This window comes from Schistocerca gregaria, chromosome 7 (genome assembly GCF_023897955.1).
Source record: "Schistocerca gregaria isolate iqSchGreg1 chromosome 7, iqSchGreg1.2, whole genome shotgun sequence".
NCBI classification, from domain to species: domain Eukaryota; kingdom Metazoa; phylum Arthropoda; class Insecta; order Orthoptera; family Acrididae; genus Schistocerca; species Schistocerca gregaria.
Genome location: NC_064926.1, coordinates 109,833,036 through 109,847,526, shown reverse-complemented (window position 1 = coordinate 109,847,526; position 14,491 = coordinate 109,833,036). Strand labels below are relative to the sequence as shown.

General features: G+C 46.3%; 1 protein-coding gene across 1 annotated transcript in view; it reads right to left on the bottom strand.

Annotated features, from left to right (window-relative positions):
* Positions 1–14,491, bottom strand: part of LOC126282311 (myogenesis-regulating glycosidase-like) — a 54,879-nt gene that overhangs the window by 14,246 nt on the left and 26,142 nt on the right. The gene's annotated exons all lie outside the window — the stretch shown is intronic.

Genomic DNA, 14,491 nt, shown 5'->3' with positions numbered 1-14,491 from the left:
TCATTGATAGCGGCGACACGCGGGTCCGACGTATACTACCGGACCGCGGCCGATTTAAAGTCCACAATTCTTCTCCTTTGTCGAAATTTTGAATTAACGGTAAGTAACTATTTAAAGCCGTCACGGTTCTGTTATATTTAGCCTAAGACAAAAGCTCGATTGACAAAGGTTTACAGCAGCCTATTAGTATTCTTTAAAGTATTGGGGTGTGAAGATGCCTACAAAATGTGCCTGCAAACCATAAAAACAAACATGGTACCCTATTCCCTTAGCATTGGCCACAGTTCCCTCTTATGCACGGAAGACTGGTCACTTTGTAAGACTTCAGAAGGAAGTATGTATTTTTAACAATATTTGGTGTGAAACCTTTTGAAAAAAAATGAAATGTCGTGTGACGAGAGCCTCCAGTCGGGTAGACCACTCGCCTGGTGCAAGTCTTTCGATTTGACGCCACTTCGGCGACTTGCGCGTCGAGTGAAACCTTTTAATATATAGATTCAAAATGTGCAACCGTCAGCTTATAACAACAGCCATGGCTTGATGAAAGTTGAATTTTTTCGTCATTGCCACTTTTACGCCACCCCGTCCACCCTCCCCTTCCCCCCTTTCCTCTAGCGTGTGGCCCGAGGTGTCACACCACAATGTCAGTACTGGGTACTAGCCCAAAAAGTTTGACAAATTGGTTTAGATTGCTTACTACACCTTTTTATTTACAACATCGTTTCCACTATTGCCATTATGAATTCTGTCATTAAACTTAAAGGAGCATAAGAATGAGAGCTGTTTGTTGTCCATTATCAGGCGACAAAAGACGAAAAATTAAAAAGCTGAAAAAGTTTTGAATGTTCACTCAGCAAAACCCAGAACTCGTGGAACAACTTTGAGATTCATAAAGATATACATATAGACTAAGCGATCTAGACAGCTTCATTCACAAAATATGCAGAATGATCGCAGGCTCAGTTACGAAATTTATTTCCAACTTCTAATAAAACCTTTAGGTCGGTAGTACAGAAAAATTCCACAATATTATAAGATGGCAGCTCCACTAACATTACCTTGAAAACCCCATTATACACCTAATAGAAGCATTCTTTTGAGTAAGACTACTGAATTAGTACAATTGTTCGAACTATTCACATGCTGAATATTGATAAATGTCGATATCCTGCACCAAATTCAAATTCATTACTGGGGAAGCGTGATTATATCTTTGTTAACATCAACATCTCCTTACCGCTATCCGACCTTACTATTTATTCGCAAATGGATGTGACAAGAATTTACTTTCAGGACGTCGAGTTCCTCTAATTTCAGCGTTGTGACCTCCATGCATGATGAATGCTGACGGAAGCAGTGTGTTTCTGGACGTGTTGGCAATGTGGCCTCTCGCAAATACGTCAGAAACCTCTTTCGCGGTGCACAATCGCTTTTTTGTACCTTCTTACACCTGTAATCTCCCAATGCTCTCAAGTATTTCGATCGCACATTTAAGAACTGATGTGTTTCACCTGGAAAAGCAACGTTTTCGTCAGGTTACAGTGTGGACACCAGGCACAATCGGGCATGGTCACCAATGATTAGAATCAATGAAACGGGGAAACGGGGAGAGGCAAACAAACGCAGAATAACATACTGCTAAGGGAGGGGGATAAGGTAATAAATGATCCACAACACTTAGCAAACTATGTAAACGAGCATTTTTCAAGTATTGCAGAGAAGTTACAGCAAAAATTCCCCAAAACAAATATAACACCTGCAAAAATTGTTGCACTAGATACAATGATGTTACTTCCAACCACAGAGAATGAAGTCAATAAAACTGTTCAAAAGCTAAAAAATAAAAAGTCAGAAGGCTTAGATGATGTACCAATGTGTGTACTGAAACAATGCATAGGGATTATACAAGGCCCATTAACAAATATAATAAATGAATCCTTCACATCAGGGACATTTCCAGAGCAGCTAAAACAGGCAAGAGTTGTACCTTTGCTTAAGAAAGGTAATGCAGAAGACATAGAAAATTACCGGCCCATTTCCCTGCTGTCAGCATTCTCAAAAATAATAGAAGCAATTATGAAAGACAGATTAATGAATTATCTGAATAAATACAATCTTTTAAGCAAATCACAGTTTGGTTTTCGAAGTGGCAAAAATACGGAGTCAGCCATAGTAGAATTCACAAAAGTTGTACTTAATGCTCTTGATAAAGATGAGTGTGTCACAGGCATATTTTTGGATCTTTCTAAGGCTTTTGATACAGTCGACCACAAGATTCTATTAAATAAATTAGAAGCATTAGGAATAAGAGGGGTAGCTAATGACAGGTTTCGATCATACCTAACAGATAGGGTACAAAGAGTAGAGATAACACATACTTCAAATAGATCTAAACATTTAGTAAAATACTTATCAGAACCAAAACATATTAATATAGGGGTTCCACAAGGTAGCATATTAGGACCAATACTATTCCTGATATACATCAATGACTTTCCCAGTAGTGTTACTCATGGTGAGAAAATTCTCTTCGCTGATGACAGCAATATTATAGTCACTGAGAGAACAAGAGAACTCCTTACCGAGAAAGCAAATGAATCTCTCAAGGAAGTTTACGATTGGTCAATAAGCAACAAATTGACATTAAACATAAAGAAAACTAATGCCATGAACTTCAGTTTGAAGAGGAAAAATGACAATGTTAAATTAAATGTAGATGGCACCTCTATAGACTGTGTAACAAATGCAAAATTTCTAGGAATGAATATTGACTCTCAGCTGAAATGGTGCGAACACACAAAGGTACTTGCAAACAGAATGTCATCAGCATGTTATGCCCTTAGAATTCTATCATCTGTGTGTAACATGCAGTGTCTTTTAGTTACATATTATTCATATGTACACTCAATTCTTAGCTATGGCATTCTTTTTTGGGGAACAAATCCACAAAATATGAACACAATTTTCAAACTCCAGAAAAGAGCCATAAGAATAATAACCAGAAATAGTAGTCGAGCTCATTGTAAAGATCTGTTCAAAACACTGGGAATTTTAACTGCTCCATGTGAACACATTTACCAGTCAGTTGTACACATCAAAAGTAACATTGGCAATTACTGCACAAACAGCTCTGTCCATGACCATGCAACAAGAGATAGACTCAACTTACATTTACCAAGAAAAAATAAACATAAAACTCAAAACAGCATTTTCTACCAAGGAATAAAACTGTACAATAAATTACCAAAAGAGATTAAAGAAATTTCAAAAATACACTTATTTAAGAAGGCAGCTAAAAAGTACCTGTTATGCAATACATTTTATACATTGAAGGATTACTTAGATAAAGCAGAGTAGGGGTTTGATAAAAAAATGTTATACAAACAAATAATAATAATAATGATGATTATAAAACATCCAATATTCCACATAACACCTTCACTTTATTATTTTTCTTCTTTTTTCCTTTCTAGAGACACTCTCCCCTCAAGCTATGCATAGCACAATACTAACACCTCTTCCTCTTTCTGAGCTCAACATCTCACTCATTATGAAGCGATGCTGACTCAGTTTTTCAGGATAGCAAATGGGAACTTGCAGTACAGAAAATGGCCCAAGGTGTGTGTGTGTGTGTGTTTGAGGTTTACGGGCGCTAAACAGCGTGGTCATCAGCGCCCAAGCGCATAGAAACAGGAACACAGGCGGTGAAGGGACGAAGACGGACGCCGAACAAGGAGAACGGCTAAAAGACACAGGCCTGACGCAGTTCCAAATGCGCACATACAGAGGCAAAACAAGAGGAGAAGAAACACACTAAAAAAGGAAAGGAAACACAAGGAAAAGAGAACAGATACCGAAGTGAAACAAGGAGGTAATCGTGACTGGCGGACCTCTTACCTAAAAACTGGGTGAGCCAGTCACCCAGCAGCACATTAAAACCTTCTCCCTAAAATCCGAGGCAACAGATTGGACAGGACACAAAACCGTAAAACCTTAACCACAGTCGCTGCGTCGTCTTGCAAAATAGAGGGCAAATCCGGTGGCAAGGAAACCACCGCCCTCTGGTCAGAGAATAAAAGACAGTCAAGTAAAATGTGGCGGACAGTAATCTGGACGCCACAAGCACTGCAGATTGGGGGGTCCTCCCGCCGGAGTAAAAAACCATGCGTGAAGGGACTGTGTCCAATGCGGAGGCGAGTGAGGAGAACCTCATCCCGCCTGTATGACTGGTAGGACGTACGCCATGGTCGCGTAGTGGCCTTTACCAGACGCAGCTTATTGTCAGAAACTGCCAACCACTCCTCTTCCCATTGATGCATAACACGAAAACGCAAAAGGGAGGTTACAGCATGGAGGGGGACGGCACATTCAACAACGTGAGGGAGGGAACATGCATCTTTGGCAGCCACATCCGCCAGTTCGTTTCCCCTAATACCCACGTGCCCCGGCACCCAGCAGAAAGAAACCTCCTTCCCCTGCCGTTGCAGGTGGAGTAGGGCATCATGGATGTTCTGGACGACCGTATCCGCTGGGTACAAGTGTTGAATGGTCTGAAGGGCACTCAGGGAGTCAGAACAGATGAGGAACTTAATACTGGGAACACATCTCATCTGCTCCAATGCCCGCAGTATTGCAAACAATTCGGCATCGAGGATGGTAAACACCGCAGGAAGCCGTAACTTGACGACTCGATCAGGGAAAACAACAGCACAACCAACAGTGTCCCCCTGTTTAGAGCCATCTGTGAATACAGGTACATGGTCCGGATGCTGGTTTAAAATATCGTAAAATAAGGAGGTAAAAACAAACGCCGGAGTGCAGTTCCTCCGGTTCTCCGACAAGTCTAAGAGGACGCTGGGCCTCTGGAGCAACCAGGGAGGCAGGCGAGTAAAACCTTGTCGTTGGGGGGCCACACGCTCCACACCAAGGGACTCAAGCAAATGCTTGGCACGAATCCCAAATGGTTTTGTTGCCCTGGGACGACTGGAAAAGAGACGTTCCATAGGCGGTCGGGCAACGGTAGGGTACGCAGGGGAGGTAGGACAGGCAAGGAAATGACACACCCGTCGCACCATGAGGAGTTTCCGCCGGATGGCGAGCGGCGGTTCCCCTGCCTCAGCACACAGGCTGGGGATGGGACTGGTACGGAAGGCACCAGTGGCCAGCCTGATACCCTCATGGTGTACTGCGTCAAAGATCTTCAGATACGAAGGCCTTGCTGACCCATACACGGTGCAAGCATAGTCAAGACGCGATCGGACGAAAGCCCTATAAAACTGCAGCAGACGCGCCCGATCTGCTCCCCAGGACCGATGGCTCAGACACTTCAAAATATTCAGTGCCTTCAGGGCCCGCACCTTGAGGTCTTTAAGGTGAGGCAACCACGACAACTTGGAATCAAAAGTGAGGCCCAGGAACCTCACAGTGTCTCTAAAAGGAAGAACGGTGTCCCTCAGACGCAATTCAGGGGAGGTAAAAAGACGCCGAGAACGATTAAAATGAACACACACAGATTTGTCTGCAGAAAAGGTAAAACCCGTCTTTGCAGTCCATGCCTCTAAGCGCTTTATCGTAAGCTGTAACTGCCGACTAGCACTGACAAGACTGGAGGAAGAACAGAAAACAGCAAAATCGTCCACAAACAAGGAGCATTGGGCAGGACTCCGGATAGTGGATGTGATACTGTTAATAGCAACGGCAAAGAGGGTGACACTTAAAACGCTGCCCTGAGGAACACCATTCTCCTGCACGTACAAATCCGATAGCACATTACCAACCCGATACCGAAAGAGGCGGTGAGAAAGAAAGGACCGAATGAAGATGGGGAGACGGCCACGAAAGCCCCACTCATGGAGTTGATTGAGGATAAGGCGGCGCCAAGTAGTGTCATACGCCTTATTAATGTCAAAGAAGACCCCTAGACAATGCTGGTTACGTAGAAAGGCCTGCTGGATGGCGGCCTCAAGCAGGGTCAAGTTGTCTATAGTGGAACGACATCTCCGAAAGCCACACTGAGAGGGGCTAAGGAGCTGCCTGGTCTCGAGCAGCCAAACCAGGCGGCGGTTGACCATGCGTTCCAACGTCTTCCCAACACAGCTCGTCAAGGCAATACTCCGATAACTACTGGGATGCGTTCGGTCCTTCCCTGGTTTGAGGAGGGGGATCAAAATTGCCTCCCTCCACGAGTCAGGGTACGTGCCAGATAACCATATCATATTGAAACAGTTCAGGAGAACTTCCTTGGATGGCAGCGACAGGTGCCGCAGCATGCTGTACCGGATTTGATCATGACCAGGCGCAGTATCATGAGCCACAGACAGCGCAGAATCCAGTTCCCACATTGTGAAGGGGCAGTTATAGGGTTCAGAATTTAGAGACCGGAAGTCCAAATGACCCCTTTCGACGGCAGTGCGGTAGCGGCAGAAATCTGGATCACAGTTAATAGTGGCGGTAGATTCCGCAAAATGCATGGCCAGTGTCTGGGCAATGTCTCTCGGCGCCGTGAGGAGACATCCCTGATGCAGCAATGCCGTGACAGGTAGCTGGCTGAGTTTCCCGGAAATCCTCCTGATGGCTTCCCATACTTTCGTAGAACTAGTGGAGCGAGAGATGGAATTCAAGAACGATTGCCATGACCGTCGTTTGCTCTCTTTAATCACCCGCCGCGCTCTGGCCCTTGCCACTCGAAAGGCCGCAAGATTGTCAGCTGAGGGACGACACTTGAAGCGGCGCAGTGCTGCACGGCGGGCGCGGATGGCTGAGTGGCACTCAGTGGTCCACCAAGGGACAGGACGCCTCTTGGGATGACCGGATGACCGTGGGATGGACAATTCAGCAGCATGAGAGATCACGGCTGCAACATGGTCTACCCATTCGTGGACGCTGGCACGGTGTTCCAAAACAGCCAGTTGGCTGAAAAGTGTCCAGTCAGCTCTGCAAAGGTGCCACCGGGGCGGCACTGGTAATGCCACAGCCTCATCCAGGAGGCGAATCCAGAGGGGGAAGTGGTCACTAGAATGGAGGTCAGCTGCAGCCTCCCACAGAGCAGAATCCGCGAGTGCTGGAGAGCAAAAGGAAAGGTCAATAGCCGATGACGATCCGGAAGCAGTACAGAAATGAGTGGGAGCACCAGAGTTGAGGAGGCACAGTTCTTCAGACATCATGACGCTTTCCAGAATGCGACCCCTGGGGCAAGTAGTCGGAGAGCCCCATAAGACATTATGAGCGTTGAAGTCCCCCAGAAGAAGAAACGGGCGAGGGAGTTGGCTAATAAGGTCCATGAGAGCCTCAGTGTCTATCGCATCCGGAGGTGGTAAATAAACAGAACAGACTGTGAGCCTCCGACCCACAAGAATGTCAACTGCAACTGCTTGCAAGTCGGTGACGAGAGGGAGCTCAGATGAGGGGTGCACATCACGGACAAAAACTGCAACACCACCCTTTGCCCTTTGCCCCGTCAGATCATCTTTTCGATATGCGGTATAGCCGCGTAAAGAAGGAGAATCAGTGGCCCGAAAATGTGTCTCTTGGAGACATAAGCACAAGGGGCACTCTCGTATGAGGAGTTGTAATTCGGCCACATGCGTCCTGAAACCATTCAGGTTCCACTGTAATATGGGAGCCAGTGATCAGGGTGGTTGAACTTTCACCCTGCCTCTGTGCTTTGGAGGAGAGACCGTACTGGCCGGAGATTTATTCCTGGGGCGAGAAGATCGCCCCCGGTCGACATCAATGTCCATAAGATCCGATGACGACCCACGGGAGATGTCAGACAGCACGATGGCATCATCATCGGACCGACGCTGACTAGTCTCCTCAGGTGGCAGAACCTTCATCTTCTGAGGCTTTGTCTTGGGGGGCTTGGAATGCAGAGCCTTGTCAACAGTTGGAGGTTGACTCGCTTGTGCAGAAGGCGCCATATGGGGGGAGGCTGGAAGTACCTCAATGTCAGCAACCACGGCCTTGTCCGATGTAGCGGGGAGAGCCGCAGATTGCAAAACAACCGCAGCAGCACAAGTGCACTGGCAAGCGCAGGTTTTAGTGCTAACACTAGCAACCTCCGTTTGTGTAGCAACAGTGGCCAGTTGTACCGGTTTTTTGAGAGCGGAAGCGAAAGATGTGGAAAACACAGGAGGTTGCATGGCCTTAAAGATCTTCTTGGCCTCACCATAGGGGATGCGCTTAGATGTTTTAATCTCCTGTACCTTCCGCTCTTCGAGATAGATGGGGCAGATCCGGCTCCAGACAGGGTGACTCCCAGAGCAATTCACGCACTTCACAGGCGATGAACAATCGGCTCCGTCATGGGCAGGCTGACCACATTTACCACACGTGGCTATTCCATTGCACCCCAACGTAGTATGCCCAAAGCGCTGACATTTAAAACAGCGCATTGGGTTGGGGAAATATGGCCGTACGGACAAACGTAAGAACCCCGCTTTAACATGCTCCGGCAGTCTCGGGCAACTGAATGTGAGAATAAACGAGTCAGATTTGACGAGGTCCCCATTGACTCGTTTCATAATGTGCTGCACGTCAACAATTCCTTCGTCAGCCCACTCAGATTTTAGCACGTCTATGGGGATATCCACCAAGTCCCTACACGTCACAACACCCTTACTATAGTTCAAAGTGGAGTGGAGCTCGGTCTCGACAGCGTACTCTCCTAGACAATTTGCTTTCCGAAGGGCAGCGACTTGACGGGAACTAGAAGTTTCAACTAACAGAGTCCCATTGCGCAGTCGCTTTACAGATTTCAGTGTTCCTGCAATTCCCTCAAGGCCCTTGTGGATGTAAAAGGGAGAAACCCTCTCAAAGCTACCCTCCTTCCTTTTAATAATCAAAAACACATTCTGATTATCAGCATGTGCTCCGTTACTACATTCTGTTAAATCTCTAGCAACACCAGGCGCTGGAGGACTCGCAGCGCGTAGCCGCTTTTTCGATTGGGTGTGTTTTCCTACCAGCGGCCCACCCAAGCCACTGGTAGGGGGAAATGTAGAGGTCGAAGGGTCCATTGTGGTCCCACGAGCAGCTAGGGAACTAAAAGTCCGCTCAGACAGAGCCCCGCGTGCCTGAGTAAGCCTTATACAACTGGGGTGCGGCAGGTGCCCCAGAGGTTGCCCGCTTGCGACTGTTCCACCCCAACAGCCATGCATCTTCTAGGCGCGGAGCACACCGAAAGATTGAGGGGTTTTTATAGAGGTTGGCCTTCCTCGCAATCCAGGCGGTCAAGCCAAGATTACCATTCCCCGCAGCACACAACATTTCACCGCCGCGCCGTACGGTGGTCGCTGAAGCATGTCCGGGGGTTACGGTGACAGGACACTGGCGGCGCAGACCAGTCCCCAGCTCAGGACCCCGGGGTCGCCAAGCCCGTACTCAGCAAGTGAATGCTGAGCCCCTGGGGGGAAAATGGCCCAAGGATCACCTGTGTGTGTGTGTGTGTGTATGTAGTGAGTGAAGTGTTATGAAACAATGTGTGTATAGTGTGTGCAGTGACTGATAGTGAAATATGAGTGAATAGTGTGGCATTACATTATTTAATGAGTTATTTGTAAATAAATTATTGTATACCAGGAGTAAAATCTAATGATTGTCTCTAACTAGAAGTCTGTAAATATATGTGTATACGAATTAGCTTATTGTAAATTGATCTAAGCTTGTAAATACTTTGACATGTCCTATATCCTTGTAAAAAGAGATCTACGGATGAATAAAACTACTACTACTACTACTACTACATGTTAACTAGCACATCATTTAGTTAATTTCAAGTTGCAGCACAAACTGTCACAGACATCGCCGCAATTGCAAAGTAGACGGCTCTGCTCCTTGCAGTTTAAATAATGCTTTTTGCAGGGGTGACATCGCTGCGCGTTCTTACGAAAGAAACCTTACACAGAATAATTTTCACAGTATGTAGTGATACTTTTACGCTGACAAAATAAGCCCGTGACGAGTTGTACAGCTCGTTAACAAATATTTCTCTCACGACGATTAATCCAACGCTTATGTTCAAAAGCGACCAAAAATAATAAAAAACTGATAAGATGAATTTTGTAAGCGATCTGTTTCGTGTTGGTTTACTCCTCCTTACGGCTCTTTCAGTCAATCTGAACGTACAATGTGCCTTACCACAGCTAAGTTTACGTGGTTGTTCTTGCAAGGAATATAAAACTACAGCACAACTTGAAGCACAAGATAGAGCCCAGAAATAGTATCATGCAACAACTACATCCTTCCGCCGCTGGTCACTGTACTGCTTTGATCAGACGCAGCAACCGCTCCTGTGTCGACAGATCTGGGGTCGGACCAGTCTTACTCAAGTCTCAATTGCCGGACCCGCTGCAGATAACATTAGTCGGTCGTTGCCTCTGTTCTAGATCGTTCGGCGTCACATACAAGGACTACTACTACCAGGAATTCAGCGAACAGCAGCGGTATTTATACTCATCGAAACCAGCCCGTCATCTTGCAGTAGCTGTTGCCGTCATGTGCACCCAGTCTGTGACGGGCAGAGCCACTTCAGTGATGCGCTCGTTTACCAACACCAGGTTCCCAACCTCTGTAAGCTCCGTGCCGTCTAGTCGGGACTGTGACGGGTCCATCCATCCTCGCCCCTGCCAAGGTATCGACGAGAGGTGTCCAGCACCACTGGGCGTAGCACAGTCCGGCGTATTAACTGCGGAGCAGATACGCAGGCATCCACTCAGTGCTGTTATCCACGCTCTCCTTGAGATCACCGCAGAGGGAAGACTTGAACCAAGGACCTCTCTTTCCGCAGCTGCTCACGCTAACCACGGGACCACGGCGCTCCTGAGCTCACATCAACCTTAATGTTGCCTACCTTGAGCATGGACTACTCAGTTTGTATATTTTGCTTATTTTTTCATAGTTCCACACCTTCCTGTTTTCTCGATTGATCTGTGTTCAGTTTTTCAAGGCCTATCCATTGTGCCACCTTATATATAAATCTGAGGGGGGTGCGACGGGGAGGTTCCCTTGTCAGTAACAATATTATCAGCCTATTGTTTTTTTTTAGATTCCTTCTCTGATGTCACATCTGAAGCATTTCAGTTCTCTTCTTTATAACGTTTTACCATAGTCCACTACGATGTTTCTTCGGCTACATACTAGTGCCTCCAACATCGTCACATCGATGTTAGTTCATAGTGAATGGAGTAAACGAGCATCCAACGTGGGAAGAGTGATATTTTGTTTCGAGAACTGCATTTTAATATTTTTGAATCAGGGTTCCGCTAAGTCTCACAAAGAGTACAATAGACTGCACGCCGAAAATTTCCACTAAAATTTATCACTGGACAATTATAGATCACCTATCTGTTCCTGACAGCGAGGCGCTACCTCCTTTTGCAATTTGTTTCTCTCGTATTTTGTCCAAATACTAACCGAATCACCAGAATAACGTTTTACCACAACAGATCACTGCAGCTCACTACCAAGAACTACGAAATTCAGACGGAGTGCAAAGGAGGCCACTATAATACTGCTTTATTATAGAGCATTGTTGACGATCAGCGACATTCTTTTTCTGCTGTTTCAAAAGGTACATGTTATTTGATCCGGTATCGCATACCTACCATGGATACTCACGCATCTGCACTCATGCTCATAAATTAAGGATAATTGCAGAAAGTAGCACTACACAAAACTGATGCTAACAGCATAGGCACATAGGGAACACACACGACACAGATCTGTAAGTCCACGGTATTGGTGATAAGTTGAGAAAACCGTCCCGAAACAAATGTGCTACAAAACGCCACTGTTTCCTGCGCATGCAGCCTGACATCAATATGGGATATGATCATCATGCACACGTGCACAGGCCACACAACGGGTTGGCATACTCTGGACAGGTGGTCTAGCAGCTGCTGGGGTTGTAGCCTCCCATTCTTACACCAGTGCCTGTCGGAGCTCCTGAAGTAGGGGTTTGAAGACGTGCAGCTAAAAGTCGACCGAGAGCATCCCAGATGTGCTTGATGGCGTTTAGGTCTGGAGAATAGGCAGGTCATTCGCCTGATATCTTCTGTTTCAAGGTACTGCTCCACGATGGCCGCTCGGTGTGGCCGTGCATTATCATCAATCAAGAGGAAGGTGGGACCCACTGCACCCTTGGTGCAAAAATCCCGTTACACCTGACCTGTTACAGTTCCTCTGTCAAAGACATGCAGGAGTGTTCGTGCACCAATGATAATCCAAAACCACACCATCAAACCACGACCTCCATACGGGTCCCTTTCAAGGTCATTTCTGTCAACATAACGTGGGACCACTTCCAATGACCATGTTCTGTGATCTTGACACCAGGCTTTACGGGCTCTCCTGTGACCAGGGTTCAGTGGAATGCACCTTGCAGGTCTCCGGCAAATAAACTATGTCTGTTCAGTCGTCTGTAGACTGCGTGTCTGGAGACAACTGTTCCATTGGTTGCGGTAAGGTCCCGAGCAAGGCGACCTACAGTACTCCGTCGCCGTCTGCGGGCCCTGATGGTGAGATATTGGTCTTCTTGTGGTGTTGTAACCTGCGTATTTGATCAGCCTCCAGTCGCCCTAGCATTCTACCCCTCGTAACGTCATCAATATGTGTTCTTTGAGCCATTTTCAACACACAGTCACCATTAGCACTTCTGAAAACCTCTGCACACTTACTCGCTGCACCGTACTCTGACATGCACCAACACACCTCTGCGTATTAGAACTGTTGTCAGCGCCACCGTGCGACGACCGCAGCTCAAATGCACCGCATGGTCGTACCCCCAGGTGATTTAAACCCGTAAACCGTCCACCAGAGCGTTTCTTCATCCTTTACCAGCATTATCCCTGATTTATGAGCATGAGTGTAGTAATTCCCCAATCATATATGCGAATTCAAACGTATAAGAATGCTAAATTGATATCGAAATCTTCTTGGGCTTATATACGGGTAGCTTCACCAGAATATGGTGACACACTGCAAAATTTCAACGCAGCCACCTGGCTGGAATTCCGAGAAGATTTCGTCAGTAGAGTACGCCGAAAAAGTCTACACTCACATGCTGAAATCATATTTACCATAATTACTGAAACTTTAAATGGCAATCAATGGACATGTCTAAAATAAAACAATAAATAAGTGAGGCTGGCATATTAATGGACTAAACAAGAATGAGATAGCCACTATTCACCACCCTAAGGCGTCCCCCATAAAGCCAGCCGGAGTGGCCGAGCGGTTCTAGGAGCTACAGTCTGGAGCCGCGCGACCGCTACGGTCGCAGGTTCGTATCCTGCCTCGGGCACGGATGTGTGTGATGTCCTTAGGTTAATTAGGTTTAAGTAGTTCTCAGTTCTAGGGGACTGATGACTGCATCAGTTAAGTCCCATAGTGTTCAGAGCCATTTGAACCATTTGAACCTCCACCCTAAAAGCTTAGTTTACAGTTCCAACACTTCTGCTTCCATCGACAGCTAGAAGAGAGTACATGCCCCTGCTTAAACCTGTTTCTGCACTTCCGTCGAACTATCACACTCAGAGCCGGATAGTTGGTATCAGCGACCACAGCTCACTGAACCCCTCTGTCAGTCACTCTTCCTTTCACAGCCGAATGGGTCTCTCACACGTGTACTGTTGTTTGGTTACTTCAGGGTGGACTTCGGCATCAAAAGTGGAGTCACGCCCACTAAACCCACCATGAAAGCGACTACGAGCTGTGCAGACTGTAAGACCCATAGAAGGTGGTGATTAACCTTTTGTACCAAGGTTTATTCTATACTTTTGGAAAGGCCTACACCACGTTAACAAATTAGAAATGTATTATCATACCGAGGTTTAAAGAGGGATATTTAAATTACTTCCTTTCAAGAGGCTGGAAACAAACGAAATTTAAGAAGAAGCGAAAAGTCTTTCTTCCCTCCTCCCTGTGAAATGCGACAACTTACTGTAATGGATCCTATCGCCATCAGGTGATGTGTCTTGTGCCGCAGACAACGCAGAATCTAATTCTCTCATGGAGAATATGAACGTTTCCACCGACTTTAGCAGGCACACCGCGGCATCTTAAAGTTAAAACCAGATTGACCGGGGGGCAAAACTATGATAGTCAAAGCGATGACATTGGTTCCGCACTAAAGCAAAGACTGGGCATCTCCTACCTGCCAGACGGACCTTCCCAATCGTCTCCTTTAGGCCTATTGTGTTCGGCGATTGTTGACACGATCTCTTCTTGCGCACCATAATTATTCGTTGACGTGTCGGTTCACAACGCCAGATAACTTACAATAGTGAAAATAACCCTTTGTCACGCACAAAATAGTACTCTATGCATGTAGGTGGGTGTTGTAGATGTAGAGCTGAGCGAAAGTACTGTCGGACTCTGACCCGATGCAGTGTTAAATGTGTCTTTACCGTCTCAGTAAAATAATGACAACTCATGTGGCCTTTCATGGTAAATTTGGGATCCAAAACTGCTTATGCACAGGGGCTACACCATA